Genomic DNA, 14,713 nt, shown 5'->3' on the forward strand with positions numbered 1-14,713 from the left:
GAGTATGTTCTAGTACACTGCGTATAATCAATTTTTCGGCACCCACAGTATAAATTTTAGCTTTACAGGAGCGAATCTCATATCTCCAACACACTTCATCACTTTTTAATTCTTTCATCATCACCATCAACCTGTATGCGTCCAGTGCTGGTCATAGGTCTTCCTCAGCTCTTTTCATCTGTCTCTGTCTTGTGCGGCTTACATCCAGTTATTGCTAACACGCTTCAGGTCGTCAGTCCATCTAGTTGGTGGGCATCCTCTGCTCCGTATTGCTTCTTGTCTTGGTCTCCACTCGACAATACGTTTTGTCCATCGGGTGTCTGATAATCTGACGACGTGTCCTGTTAAATTCCATGTTAGCGACGCGATTTTTTCGATTGAGTCTGTTGTTTTGTTCTACGACATATTTTTTCATTTGGGATTCGGTCCCTCAGAGAGACACCCCACATCTAGCGCTCCATAGCCCTCTGAGTCACGCGAATCTTATTCACTACCTTTTTTGTGAGTGTTAATGTTTCCGCCCCATAAGTAAGTACAGGTAACACACATTGGTCAAAGATTTTCCTTTTGAGGCATATGGGTAGATCCGATTTAAATACATAGTTTAATTTACCAAACGCTGCCCAGGCTAATCCTATGCGACGTCACATGTCTGGTTATTTCTGCCCAACCGAATGTTATGTCCTAAGTACTTATACGATATATCGGTACAATATCCCTTTCATCAACTGCAATATTTCGATTTAGCACCAGATTACATCTTTAGTCCGACCTCCAAGGAAGCAAGTCCATTTAAGCAAACTGGTCGTGTAGAGATTTTATTATCGCTAAAAATTACACCTCCTTATATGTTTATATTATTGAAAATTCGATCTATCACATAATTCTCTCTGCTGAAATTAGACGAAACGTCGTAAAAGTATCGGTAAATCACTAAATTTAAATAATATATTAAATTTCACCTCTTTATTTTATCACATGATTCACAGCATCTGGTTTTTCTGAACTTTTCTGTAGTTATCATTATCAACGAGTGCTTCATAAGTTTACAAACATCTTTCATTTTGATTTAATGGTTTATTATATTTATAGAGCAAGAGATACTTTCATTCGTGTCCATATTATCTCGATATGGCGATAGCGGTATAACTTAAGTCACAGTGTTATGGGGATATCGCGACAAAGAGCACTTTTATCCAACAACTTATGATAGCGATTTTTTTAGTAACAATATTTTTAAATAAATGATATCCTGTGAAAGGGAAATAAAAATTTCTTTTTCGGCGTGTCACCTCCAAACGATAATCTTTATCGGTTAACCAGTTTCTAATATCTCCAAGAAGCAATGAATTTTTTTAGTGTTCTGGGGTTCGGGAATAAGCTACAATTTTACTTAAAAATTAGTTTATTTAAAAATGTGGAACGGTTTAACATTTTTCGTGCTCGCTTCAGTGGTACATATACTAGAATTTTATTGGAACGTTACAGAAAAGATTAGCATTGCCTCTGCGTAAGGATGACACGCAAAATAGTAAAACGTTTCACATTTTTAAATAAACTTATTTTAAAGTAAAATTGTGACTTGTGTCGCTTTTGATACGAGGAATTCAATTATTGTATATAATACTAAAGTAATAAAGTACACTAGTCGAAAAGAAACAATTTGTTTTCGATACTCCTGTTAAAGTCTATTTATTTGCAACTGGCAGCTTATTAAAAATGCAAATGTAGTTGAAACCAATAAGGTTTTTTTAATAAATTACGAGTTATGCATTAATTTGTTTAGTTGCATATACTTTAAAAAAAGATCCCGTGAAAGTAAAAACTCTAATAATAATAATAAAATAGAAAGCACAAATTTTGTGAAATTTGTATGTTGTATCTGTATTTTCTTTTCGCCCTTTAATTTTTTCACAAAGCAACTTCTCTCTTTGAATTTAAAAGCCATATCTATACTATTACATCATAGAATATTTTGTCTCATTAGAGGATAATATTTTATTAATAACTTTGACAAATCATCTTTGAGTTACCTGCTTACCTGCTGACCAAGTAAGGGAAAATTGTGACGATTTTGGTACCATCCGAATTATCAGTTAGCAATTCAGTCCATGCGTTAAAACGGCATCACCGTTTCAATTTGTTGCTGCTAAACTTAACAACTAGATTTAGGAAAGATTCTTTTCACGTTCATAGAGTTTGTAAATAGCCGCTCCGTCGATTCCTTTTAGGATGAAATACGTATAAGCGGATATACAGACGCACTGTACGTGAAATCAAATCTTAACTGTCTTTCTTTTTATCTCGGTATATTCTTTACGAGTACTAGAGACCAATTCGCTAAGGATTTTTGCTTAGTTAAGGAGATATGTTGTGGAATGCAATTTTAGATTCCCCATGTCTCTAATTACATCTTTATCAACGTCTGTTTTGCCTTGCAATTCTTAGAAGGCACAGATTATAGCAGAAATCGGAATTTGGTTTTGACAATTAGTTTCCGAATTCATTCGTTATATTTAAATAAGAAGATTCAGTCACTGGATACAATATTAAAGGCAATAAGAGATAATACTCTTTCTTACGGGCCGAGATAAGTTATAGAAATTACTTAAAGAAATCGGTTTTTGCTATGAAAATCAAAGAAAAAATCCTATATTGAACGATACAAAAGAGATTGTTTGTCGGCGAAGGCAATATTTGAGAACGATAAAAAAGATTTAGATTAGAAGTAAGATGCATTTTCTATTTAAATGAAACCTAGCTAAACTAAAATTATAACAACAATAGAAATCATAAGATTTCCTACTCGGCGAAACTAAATTCAAATTTTTACCACTGTGCTTTCTAAAATTTGCAAAGCAGACAGATTGATAAATTAATCGACAAGGAAAGCAGTAATTTGCATTCCACATGCCGGAACATCAGTTTCTAGTACTCAAAACCAAGTTAAGAACTAAAACAGAAAGACGGTATGTATTAGATTTAATCAGAGCAACTGCATATGTCGCTCTGATGATACCCTGCATCTAAATTAAATCGAATACCATCTTTCTATTTTAAAATTACAAGTTCTCGACAAGCCTTTTTAAAAGCAAATTCTACTGGTTTAAATACTCCTGCAGGAAAGGGTTGAAGATTAATAATCACGCACATTGGTAGCGAACATGGTTTTGTGGAGAATCGTTTACTTGAGTTCCTTTCGAAATCCACTAAAAATTACCACGAAAAAAAGAATTCCGATGTTTTTGAGGATTACTTTTCTCAGGTATTGAATTTAATACCAAATAATGCTGTCGTTATTTTCGATAACTCCAGCTATCACTCAAAATTAGTGAAAAAGTTAACGACGGTCTCATGGAAACAAGTAGATATAATTGACTGGCTTCAACGTAAAACAATACCGTATGACCAGGCAATGCTTAAATCGGAATTCTTACGAATTGTAAGGCAACATAAATCGTACTATAAAAAATATTTCATTGACGAAATGGCAAAACAAAAACAAAAGGAATAACGGTATTACGTTTACCACCTTATCATTGTCAACTACATCCAATAGTCAAACAACTTAATTAAATTCCATAAAAACGTAACAAAAGATAACTGGACTAATGCCGTAATCCACTTAAAAAAGGGGAAGAAAGATTGTGGACTGTTGATAATAGCATGAAAGGCTTTGACAATCTAGAATCATTCCAATCGGGCCGGACAATGAATCTGACGCAGAAAAAAATGAAGAGATGTCAGTTTGACCACTTTACTGCTGTTTGCAGATTAGTGAAGATATGCATTATTTGAAACGAGCTGTCCGTTGCAAACAAATAAAGTATAGTAATTACCACGGAAAATTTAAACATAATTCCATTACAAATTAATATTTCCGACAGAGGTTCACTAACATCTTTTTTTTTGCTACATAGCTTTATTATATTTGCTCAACGCAATTATTTTAACCACGACCTTCAGCTTCTATGGTTGAAAAAACTCTGGTAGGTTATTTACAGTAATCCATTTTGTTGTAGTTTTTTATTATTTTAATTATTTTAGATAAAACATTGAATTGAATTCAATTTAACTTTTTAATTTAATATTTTAGTTTATTAAAAATAATTTTATATAATTATGTATTATTCATAGTTTAAACTTTAACTGTCTTACTAATAAAACACTCGTATTCTAAGGTTATTCCGTATTTATATCTAGAATAGTTATCCTAAGTATAAGGTAAATATAATACTAAAATATTTTGTTACAAATAAACTCGGTATATGTTATTTATAATTATAAGTATTCCCACTTTATTCCGAAATAATAGTTTGGCAATGTCGCAATCTTTTGTACAAATACATAGAACAACGACATATTGAGTGAAATATGTCAATTTTGATTTTTCTTTGAAACTGACAACTGACACCAAATATATCTTTTTCTTTATTTGTTATCTTATATGTTGAGTTTGAGTATTTTAAAATTGTAAAAAAGTTGCAGAAAATTGCAAAAATGGCCAGTGTATTTTGAAAATGAATTTATTCTCTCTTTGAAAGTTTTTCTTTTTCGTGTATTTTCCATCATGTTAATTAAATTATCAACTTCCTCGAAAGCCGCAACACCTCCTAAACACATTTTTTTATTATATAGCTACTCCAAAACAATACAAAAAATAATATATTCTTGTCACTGAGACATTCATAAAATAGGTTATACCAGGGTTATACTAAGACTTAAACAAGGGTGTGGGTCGGTATAATCTTGGAATAAACTCTTATACCAAGTATAACTTATATCTAAGTTATTCCATGTTTATTGTTAGTGATTTTGCCTATACCTGATTTATTCTGAGTATAAGTTTTATACTTGGTTTATTAGTTATGCTGTAAGGGTATTTTTTTTGGATATACATAATAACTATATCAAGATCTCAGTTCTCAGCTCCCTAAAACAATATGTTTTACGTAATGGCTCTCCTTAGTATAGTAATCGTATACATCAAATCTTTAGAAATGTAATAGTTTTTAATTATTCTTCTTCTTCTTTTGGCATCGTAACCTTGGATGGGTTTATGCCTGTCTGGCTGTCATGCAGACCTCTCTCGTGCCCTTCACCACCACCTCCACCATTATCTTGCAGCGTTTCATTTTTCTAGCCCTTAAAATGTTTGTTAGTGCTGTACCTGTTTTTATTACGTCTAAGTACGGCATACTTAAGTTCCCATGTCATAAATTTCGTCTGGGTGAAATTATGTCAAAAGTATGCAATTTTTCTTACGACAATAACTGCGTATAACAGATACAGCTGCAATTTATTTCTTCAAAGTACCTAATAAAAAACGTCTATATTACCCTAAATTATTCTGGCAATAGAGTATAAAACACACAAACGCCCAGATTTTAATTCATTTATTAGTTCTGTTGTTGCGATGGTTGGTGACGTTAAAATTAGTGTATAAGGTTATGTGATCAAGAATAACTCCGACTTTCGACAGGATTTTCTATGGAGCTTCGGAGCGCACTATAAAATCTAAAAAAAGAAAGGGTTGACTATTGACTACCAATCACGATGATTTTTCTATAATTTTTTGAACTCTTAGATTCTTGGAGCAGTTGAAAAATTAATCACATTTTTTAATTTATTGTAGTATCCAGGGAGTAGGAAAAAGAATAACGCAGTATAACAGACAGTGAGAAACTCCTCGCCTGGTATAATATTAAAGTATATGGATTTAGTATTAAATAAATTTATTAAATTTAAAAAATATTAATTTACATGCATTATGATTTCAAAAAGTTTGCTTTAAAAAGCTTAGGATGTGGCCCTGGCGCCTTCTGCTTAGACTTAATTTTGGCGCCTTTTTTGAGTCAGTCCGGCCCTGGGGTGTTCTGGGGAGGTCAATCTGTAAAACACTTAATATAAGGTATAGCATAAGCATTAACCATAATTATATTGAAAGAATTCTCGAGAGCTGTTTTATGGAAATGCGTAATAATATACAGGGCATTATATTTCAAATAAGGAATTTTTAGTCAACTTGTGGCAAAACCGGAAGTGATAAGCGACTAAATATTTATCTATATCTAAAAATCTCCCATATTAAATTATTAGACATAGTTAATATAGTTTCTCTAAAACGTCTATTAGAATTCCCAAAGAATCATCACCTTGTATAATAATTTGATGATCCCCTGATATATAATATTGATGTTATAATTTTATGACATTTCAAGTATCTGTTGGTGTTGGTGTATGTTATGTTGGTTATCTGTATAACGAAGTTTCATATTCCATTTACAATAACAACTTTTAAGGACGTTATTTCAAGAAGTACGGTTATAAAGAGTTTCTGGAACTGTTTTCTTATAGCATGTCTAAGTTAAATATTATACATAATTTAAGCCACAATTAATTGAAATAAAAATTACATTTTATATTTATTTTTGATATTACAATACTTATTTACATGCCTCCAACATCGACGCAAACGAAGTCTTGATTGTCAAGAACTCATTTACAGCCAGTTGACAGGAAAACATATCATAACAAAACGTAATATAACAGAATCTACCGCTTTAACGTTTTATTTGAGGAGTTCCGCACTAGAAGTCCAAACAAATTTTAATTACAATTATTTTGGTATATTTAAATACAAATATGTATTGCTGCATAATATTAGAAACTAGACAGAACTAGGCTTTTAAGAACTTATGTGTACAGCTGAAGATACAGAAATGTTGTCAACATGTAAGGTGCTAACAACGTGGGTTGTACCGTTTTGAAATAGTCTTAGAAGATACTTAGAATCGTGACGAGGTCAACCTTAGCTAAAATATCTCCTCTTTACCCACACAAAGACAATCATAGAGATCCCTACCCTGGCTAGCTCTTCTCAGAGGTAGTTCGGTGATTCTAATTTTAAGACAAAGAATGGTAGCAAGAACGATCGCAAAGAAAATCAAAGCATAACAAAAAAATTTAAACAAACATTTTATTCAATAAATAGGTAGACTTATCTCTGTATGTTACAGCAAGTCCTGTATAAGGTGACTGAAGACCAAAAAAAAATTACTGAAGATCCTAACAAAATTAAATGGCTGAATGCCCAAAGGTGGTTGAAGCCTCAATAAAGAAATCCTTATCCACGACCTAGCTCTCCAACCAAAACACGAGTAGCCGTTCGCAAACGTTTCAGTTTATTTGCTTGCCGTATCTCCAGCCCAGTAATTGTTCAATTCCCCCTTTCAAACCCCTATAAGCAATTATATATTGTTACAAATGGCACCCAACATGGTAGGCAAATTAAAGTTTCGTCACCAAGATTATTTGTATACAGGTATTAGTTGATCAGTTTATTAAATAAGCGTTCTATTATTCATTATGTATGACAAAGTTTTGTGGGGAAAGGGATCAAGATTTTTTTATTAAATTTACTATACAAAAATACATCAGATCAAATCATCAAAAAAGTAGCAAACAAGAAATCAGTTAAAATACTTCAAAATAAAATAAAAATAGCCAAAGGGAAGCAAAAGGCAGCCAAAGAAAATAAGAAGCGGGCAGAGAAGACAACAAACAAATAAAATTATCAAATTAGTGTTACAATCTATGTATTCTTAATGTTCTAAAATGTTTAATACAACTTATAAACGCCTTTAATTTTAGAAAAGTTGAAAAAATAACGTCTAAGACACTCCTTCTTTCCACTGAATCTGTGGAGCTTCATCGTTTTCCACCGAACGTTTCATTGAATTTTTTTTTAATAAAATGCTTTTAATATCAAAATTAATAGAGGTGTTCATTTTGTATACAGCTCTTGTCCCTATTTAATTTTTATACTTTTTAAACGTTTTCTAACTACTCAGTAGGTGCAGTTTAAAATATAATAAATGCTCTAATATACATTGCTTTATATTCCATTGAAGTGGAATGGAGCCTGGCGATGGATTAAAACGAGTCCATAGATTTGTAGAGGAGCCTGGTGGTGGACTAATTACCAGCCAATTTCTCTTAAGGGACGAGAACTAGTTTCGGTAAAACATGTAGATCTAAAAGAATGTGTTCCTGGGGTGATGTTTAGCAACGGGAAAAAGGGTCTGTTATTTTCAGAACGAAGTATTTAAACATTAGTAGTTCCCAAGTAGTATGGATATTAATAAGATAAATAATACAGATCGGATATATTGATATTGAGATATCGAGATACCAAGGGTATCGAAAAGTTAGCAGACAAATCAGAAATTAAAAGTTAGAAGTTGAACGCCAATTATTTTGATTTTTAGGATAAAAACAAAACAATAAACAAAAATAAAGCATCATTATATTAACATAAATTATTTAAAAACGGGAAACGAGAATAATTGACAGAAAATTAAGGAAATGTAAAATAAAGAAGCCGTTATGCCCTTTAACAACCATAACCGCTAACCTCTAATGATGGAGACAATTATTATGGATGGAGCAATGTAAAATATGCCACAATAAAATAGTTTTGCAGCAATATTGTTTAATGCTTTTGTCATTAACCACTATTTTATATAGCAAAGGATGGTTGGCGAAGATCATGCTCTTGATTTTTTCCATCGATGTGATAATAGGTAAGATTGCATATATAATTTATAGGAAAATGGTTGAAATAAAACAAATGTTAGTTCTATAAAAACAGTAACACATTTTATTTATATTTTATAAGCGTATTTTGACTATGACTAGCTGTACAATATATATAGCAATATTTTTTACATATTCACATCAATTGGAGTGATATAATACCCCAACTAATATTTTAATTTTATTATACAATAGTAGATATTTCTTTGGTGTAGGAAAAGGTAGCCACATAATGCACAGTGCTCAGAACGAAATAGTTTTGCAGATTATTAAGAATCTGAACAAGTTGCCGAATGATCCAGAATAAATTATTTCACTTAAGATTTATAACTATTTCCAATATATACGTGAAGAATAAATAAATAAATATGTAGCGCAAATAATGCAAAACTATAACGTCCTGATCGTGTACAGCATTATTCAAAAAAATCCTGCTACTATACGTGCATTAAAAACTTAAAGGCTCAAAACGTGTTGAAATCCGGGAGAGGTTGATACGAGTCCGATTATATAAAAATAAATTATAGAACTTTCTTTATAAAAGTACTACGATTCTTCAGTTCTTTTCGATATATAATACCCTGAAGTTCCATCCTATTGAGCCGTTAAGTTTTTCTCAGATTTAAACAGTTACATTGGTTATTTCTTTTTCATTGAGACTATATTCCTAAGTTTGACACTTGTTCCTATTACAGAGAAGAGTGCTGCATTGTTTATACAAAAAGTAATTCCCACGACTGTAAACATTCTAATAATATTTAGATATTTAGATGCAACAATTCCATTTGGAATCTTTTTGTCCCTATGAGGATTTCGTGAAATGTCGCATTGAGTAGGTTTATTTGTTGATGTAAGAAAAAATATTATATTTAGTTAAAACAACATTTAAATCGCAACTCACTATATATTATGTCATTAGAAACTTTTATACCATCAATGCAGCGCTCTATATTGTAAAATAAATATAATTACAGTGAACACTACTTGTTTACTGAAATAAAATGTTCAAATACTGGAATGCTTTAAATAAAAAAGTGGGTAACAAAAGACACCTACCATATTTAAAATTAAAAAGATGATCTATATAGTGGGGCATAATTTTAAAACGAGAACTTAATTATATTTGTTCTGCAACAACTTTTAGATCAATTCATCTCTAACAGGCTTATAACATTTTTCGAGACTAAAAATATCAACATATATACATAGTATAAACTTTTAATCACGTTAGGGTGCTAGATCTTCAAAGATTTCTAAAGTCCAATAGAAATTTGTAAAAAAGAATTTAAGAATAATAATGTTTTATGTTTATTGACTAAGGGTACGTTCATAACGGATACCATCGCATCGTATCCGCGCCTAGATCATAGCACCGACAGTGAACGCTCGCATTTAAAATAATGCATTTATTTTACCTGGCAATCGATAATATGGTACGATCCTACGGTCTGAGCGAGGATATGCACCTAGTTATGAGCGCCCTTTTACAGAAGGCTTATGATACAGCGCTTATAAACAAGCTCTGGCAGGTATTACTAGAAACCAATATTACCTTCACTCTAGTCAAAGCATTACGAAATTTATATAAAGAAACGATATTACAAATTAAAAATGGAAATAGATTATCAAGGATGCTGTATTTCGCTAACCTTGTTTAAGATATATGTTACAAAACCATTGAAACAATGGAAACGTAAATGCTGGGTGTTTATATACCTTGCCGTTTGCTAATGACCAGATTATCATAGCCAATGATAAAGATGATCTGAAACATAATGCAAGAACACTTCAAGAGGAATATAAAAAGTGGGGGTTGGAAATTAATGCAGCAAAAACTAAGTGTCTGCTAAGAGGAACCGAGATAACGAACATTTCATTAGAAGATAATGACATAATTATGACCTGTGACCAATACAGGTACCTTACAGTGGTTTTTGAGTCGACAGGAAGAGATGATCAAGAAATAAAAAGATATATATAAAATATGGAACTCTTATTAAAATAGTATGTTATATAGAGCAGAAACTTAAAAAAGAATAACGGAGAATAGCAAAAGAAAGCTGAAGGCAGTCGAAATAGAATTCTATAAGGGAATTCGCAGCAATAAGAAAGACGACGAAAATGAGTTGAAACTCAGTAATGACAGATGTCAAGAAAAAGACTTCAAAAATCATAGAGAAGGAATAACTTAGGCAATGAGGCCAAGAGACCTTAGAGTGAGTCATTAGATTGAATGAGACAGAAATTAGACATCGGACAACGTCGCAACGTTTAAAAATGATGCAATATGTTTTTTTTAGTACTAATAGTTGATCATTTTATGTAATATTGAACTATGGAACTTTAATAAAATCAAAATTTGAATTCCATTTGAAGTTTAACATTAAATAAAGTAAAATGTTTTCTGCATATCACAAACTTAAAATAATTCTAAATCAAGATAGAACATGTTCTAACTAAGAAAACAGAGTTTTATGTGTAATTTTTAAGTTATATTGAAGTTATTTTATATATTGTTGCAGAACAAATTCAACTAAAACGTCTAATTTAAATTTAAAAAAAAATATCAGTCGTAATATATACTGAGCTCTATCAAAAAAATAGTGTTTCCTACAAGATCCTTTTTAATGCACAGAAATACAACGCCAACATGTATTGTCTAATGAACTATATTTAATAAACCCGTAAATATTCTGCCGAAAGGTGGTGTTTTTTGGTGTATTTTTATTTATTTTATACCTAGCCTAATTTATGATGAAAGACATAGGATATATTCGTAAGCTTTTTCACTAATTGTCGACACAAACAGCTGACTGATAGGGACAAGGAAAGATAATCACTTAGACCTAGGGTTTCTTGAACACTCAGTATTTGATAGTATGTAGAGAGAATTGCAATCAAAATAACATTCCAGAAGAATAGCTCATATATACACCAAAAATTTTTGTCGTTAATTTTATTGATGCTTTTTGCAATTACGTTGTTGCAACCATGAAGTGATTCATTGTATGACAATGCTGTAATGTTTAATTTTTTTGAATTTTAACATCAAGGACGAATTCATATCCTAGACAGATAACAACATTTTAACAATGTAACAAAGAGGTACACAGAAAAATTTGTTCAAAAGTCATTTAGGTACCCAAAGACTGAAACAAAAGTGATCTACCGATTAAAAACAAATGAACTACTATGTCACTTGGTATTTTAAAGTAAATTTGACAACAATTAATGGATTTAGATATTTATAAATGGAAATATGTATAAGGGAAAAATAATCGCCAACAGTAATTTCAAGAATGAGTTTGCAAAAAGAGGTTCTATAGTGCTATAGTAAAGTAGTTAACTATTTTAGTATTTTAGGCAGTTTTTTAAAGCGGTTTGTTGTTATGGTCGTATTACAGCCATTATTGTATTGTGTTAACGACTAAGTACGTAATCGAGATCGACGGCTTTACGTGCCCTCCGGAACATAGTTGAAAAATAATTCAGAAAATTGATAAAAATAACGGAATAAAGTATAACTATCTTGAATTTGACAGCAAAATAGAAAACATAATTTCAAGAAATCATCCAACAAATTAAATTGTACACTGTATTGTTATTAGACAATACCAAAACGGGATTGGGGTGTGGGTAATACATAGCAAACAAAAAGGACATCAATAATTGTGAAACCTAGTGGTGGAATGAAGACGTACAAAAATAATATCCTAAGAAAACGTGAAAGAACCACGAAATAACCGGACATTATCTTAATTAATAAAAGAAGGTCATTGTGCAAGGTGCTAAAGAAACAGATCAGCAGATATTTGAGAAATGAAAGGAAAAAAAGTATTATACAGAATAAAGAAGAAAATCCCCTTCAAATGTATCAACCAGAAATAAATAATATCGTTTAATATATTTAGTTAATCAATTACAACCTTGAAGATTTGAATTTATTAATAAAATATTAAAAAAAACTATTGACTGTATCTATTTTCTGGGGGCACTGAAGGAATGAATTGCTAAAACCATTAAATATTTAATACTTAAATAAATATTTAATCATTTCTATTAGAAGATTATTTTTCAGATTCAGCTGTCATACTAATGAACACTTTTTAAATTGGTTATTGTGATTAATGGTCAAAGTTTCATAACAAAACATTAATTTTAAGTAAATTTGAATAACAAATAATCTAATACGTGTAATTCAAAAAATTAATGAAAAATCTACCAAAACGATCAAAAACTTGCAAATTTTTAACTGAGCTAATCTTCTTGGATTTTTGTTTACAAAAACCAAATATTCACATTTACAAATGTTTTTGTCCATATATAACATACAGAGAGTAAATCTGTCTTGCAATGGTTGCCAAATAATTCATGTCTATGTAGACATGTGTGAGTTCTAACAAAAACATATTGCAAATGTGTTTTGCAACTAAACGACTCATTTAGAATATCCTTATATGCCTTTAAGTTATTCAAACTAAACAAAAACTTAGTCTTCAAATGTCCCACTATATTTTGCAATAACAGTTGTTCATGTGGTTTCTACTATTTGTAATTTATAACTATTCAAATACATTCGAAACGCATTCTTCAAAAAGGTACCTCGAAATTAAGAGAAACTTTCTACTGGGTACTTTACAAAGTATCAACCACCATTGTGTCAGATAAACATAAAAGGCCTTTATGTACATACCATGGCAGACCACCCATAGACTTACTAACCACTAGCAGTAAACTATTGTTTGTTTTTCTCTTAACTATTTTATTTTATGGTTGAGACCACAAAAAATGTGTTTGGAATACCTTTCAATATACAACATGGAGTAACTTTTCAAATTCATGAAACATGCAAAGTATTATGATATAAGTACAACTATTGAAAAATAATTAAAAGAGTATCTTGTATTTTCTTTAACTCTTTTTGTGTCTTTGTCCTAAAAATGTTGAATTCTCTTATTATTCCTGTTGATACATATTTCCACCATTTAACAATAATTGGAACAGAAAACTGTTGTGAAAATAGTTCTGGATTCATTGTCAGTCTCGCAATAATCTTTATCTTACCAATATTTTTCACTTTTAATTTAAGATCTAGTTACAAAGTTGCCTACTTTTTTAACAGAACTCTAAAATCAGTAAAAGCAATCGTGTTTTGCATCTCCACGCTTCTTTAAAGAAAGTTTTAACTCGGGCCATATAAATTGCCAATTTTGTCAAGGCTCGTCCACACTAATTAATGCGTGTGAAGACATAGAAAGTCATTACAATCACACCTTCTGCACACTGAAGTGAATTGGCTTTACAGAGCAAAAGTTTCAGCAGGGTTACTTGAACCACTTGACGAGCTTAAGGTTTCTGGCAGTAAAACCACTTCTATGTATATCCGTGAACCATATTGAACTTTTGCACAATGAGAAATGGCGAATGAAATTGGTTTATCTGGCCGATCACCAGATTCTTACAATGTTAAATACAAAATGTCCTCATTGGCAAACAATACGAAATAATTACAAATTATTTCCTCTCTTAAAATGGAGTTTTAAGAGCAAATGTGTTGCAGTTTCCGAGAACAGCTCGTGTAAAAATAATTTAAGTGAACAGTTAACGAAGGTTAAAAAAGCTTTGAAAGCATATTTGCCTGACAAATTTTGGATCTGATTCAGTGATGAGTATACTGTACTAGTTCCGTAAAACCGTTAGTTCGCTAATTATAAAATCTGGGTATGTTATTATAAGACTACTTATAAAACTTCTACAAAAAGAAACTTGATCAGTCTAAATTGTCTAAAACATTGGGAAACTCTAGTCTTAACAATCAGTTATAATTAGATCTAAAGAATTCAAACTTGTCAATAGTTAAGATCTATTGACCATCACATGTGAGCTGTTTCTTTACTTATTATCAATTTAATTTCATTTCAATTGAGCTTCAAAAAATAATTAAGTAGGTACATATACAAATTATTTTCCGACACATTTTTAAAATAGTTAAGTAATACTTTCTTTAAAATGGAATGTTTAAATTAAACAACTTTAAAAAAGAAAGACGATAATTAAGCTACTGACTGAGAGGAATTTTGACATTAGGTAGTTGTCTACACGCCTACATGGAGTA

General features: G+C 31.0%; 1 non-coding gene across 1 annotated transcript; it reads left to right on the top strand.

The window, feature by feature from the left end:
* Positions 1-1,439: 1,439 nt before the first annotated feature.
* On the top strand, positions 1,440-1,551 carry LOC140435343 (U6 spliceosomal RNA). Its single transcript, XR_011950149.1, has one exon. It is a non-coding gene; the product is annotated as a U6 spliceosomal RNA (small nuclear RNA).
* The last annotated feature ends 13,162 nt before the right edge of the window (positions 1,552-14,713 follow it).

This window comes from Diabrotica undecimpunctata, chromosome 2 (assembly GCF_040954645.1).
Source record: "Diabrotica undecimpunctata isolate CICGRU chromosome 2, icDiaUnde3, whole genome shotgun sequence".
Classification (NCBI taxonomy): domain Eukaryota; kingdom Metazoa; phylum Arthropoda; class Insecta; order Coleoptera; family Chrysomelidae; genus Diabrotica; species Diabrotica undecimpunctata.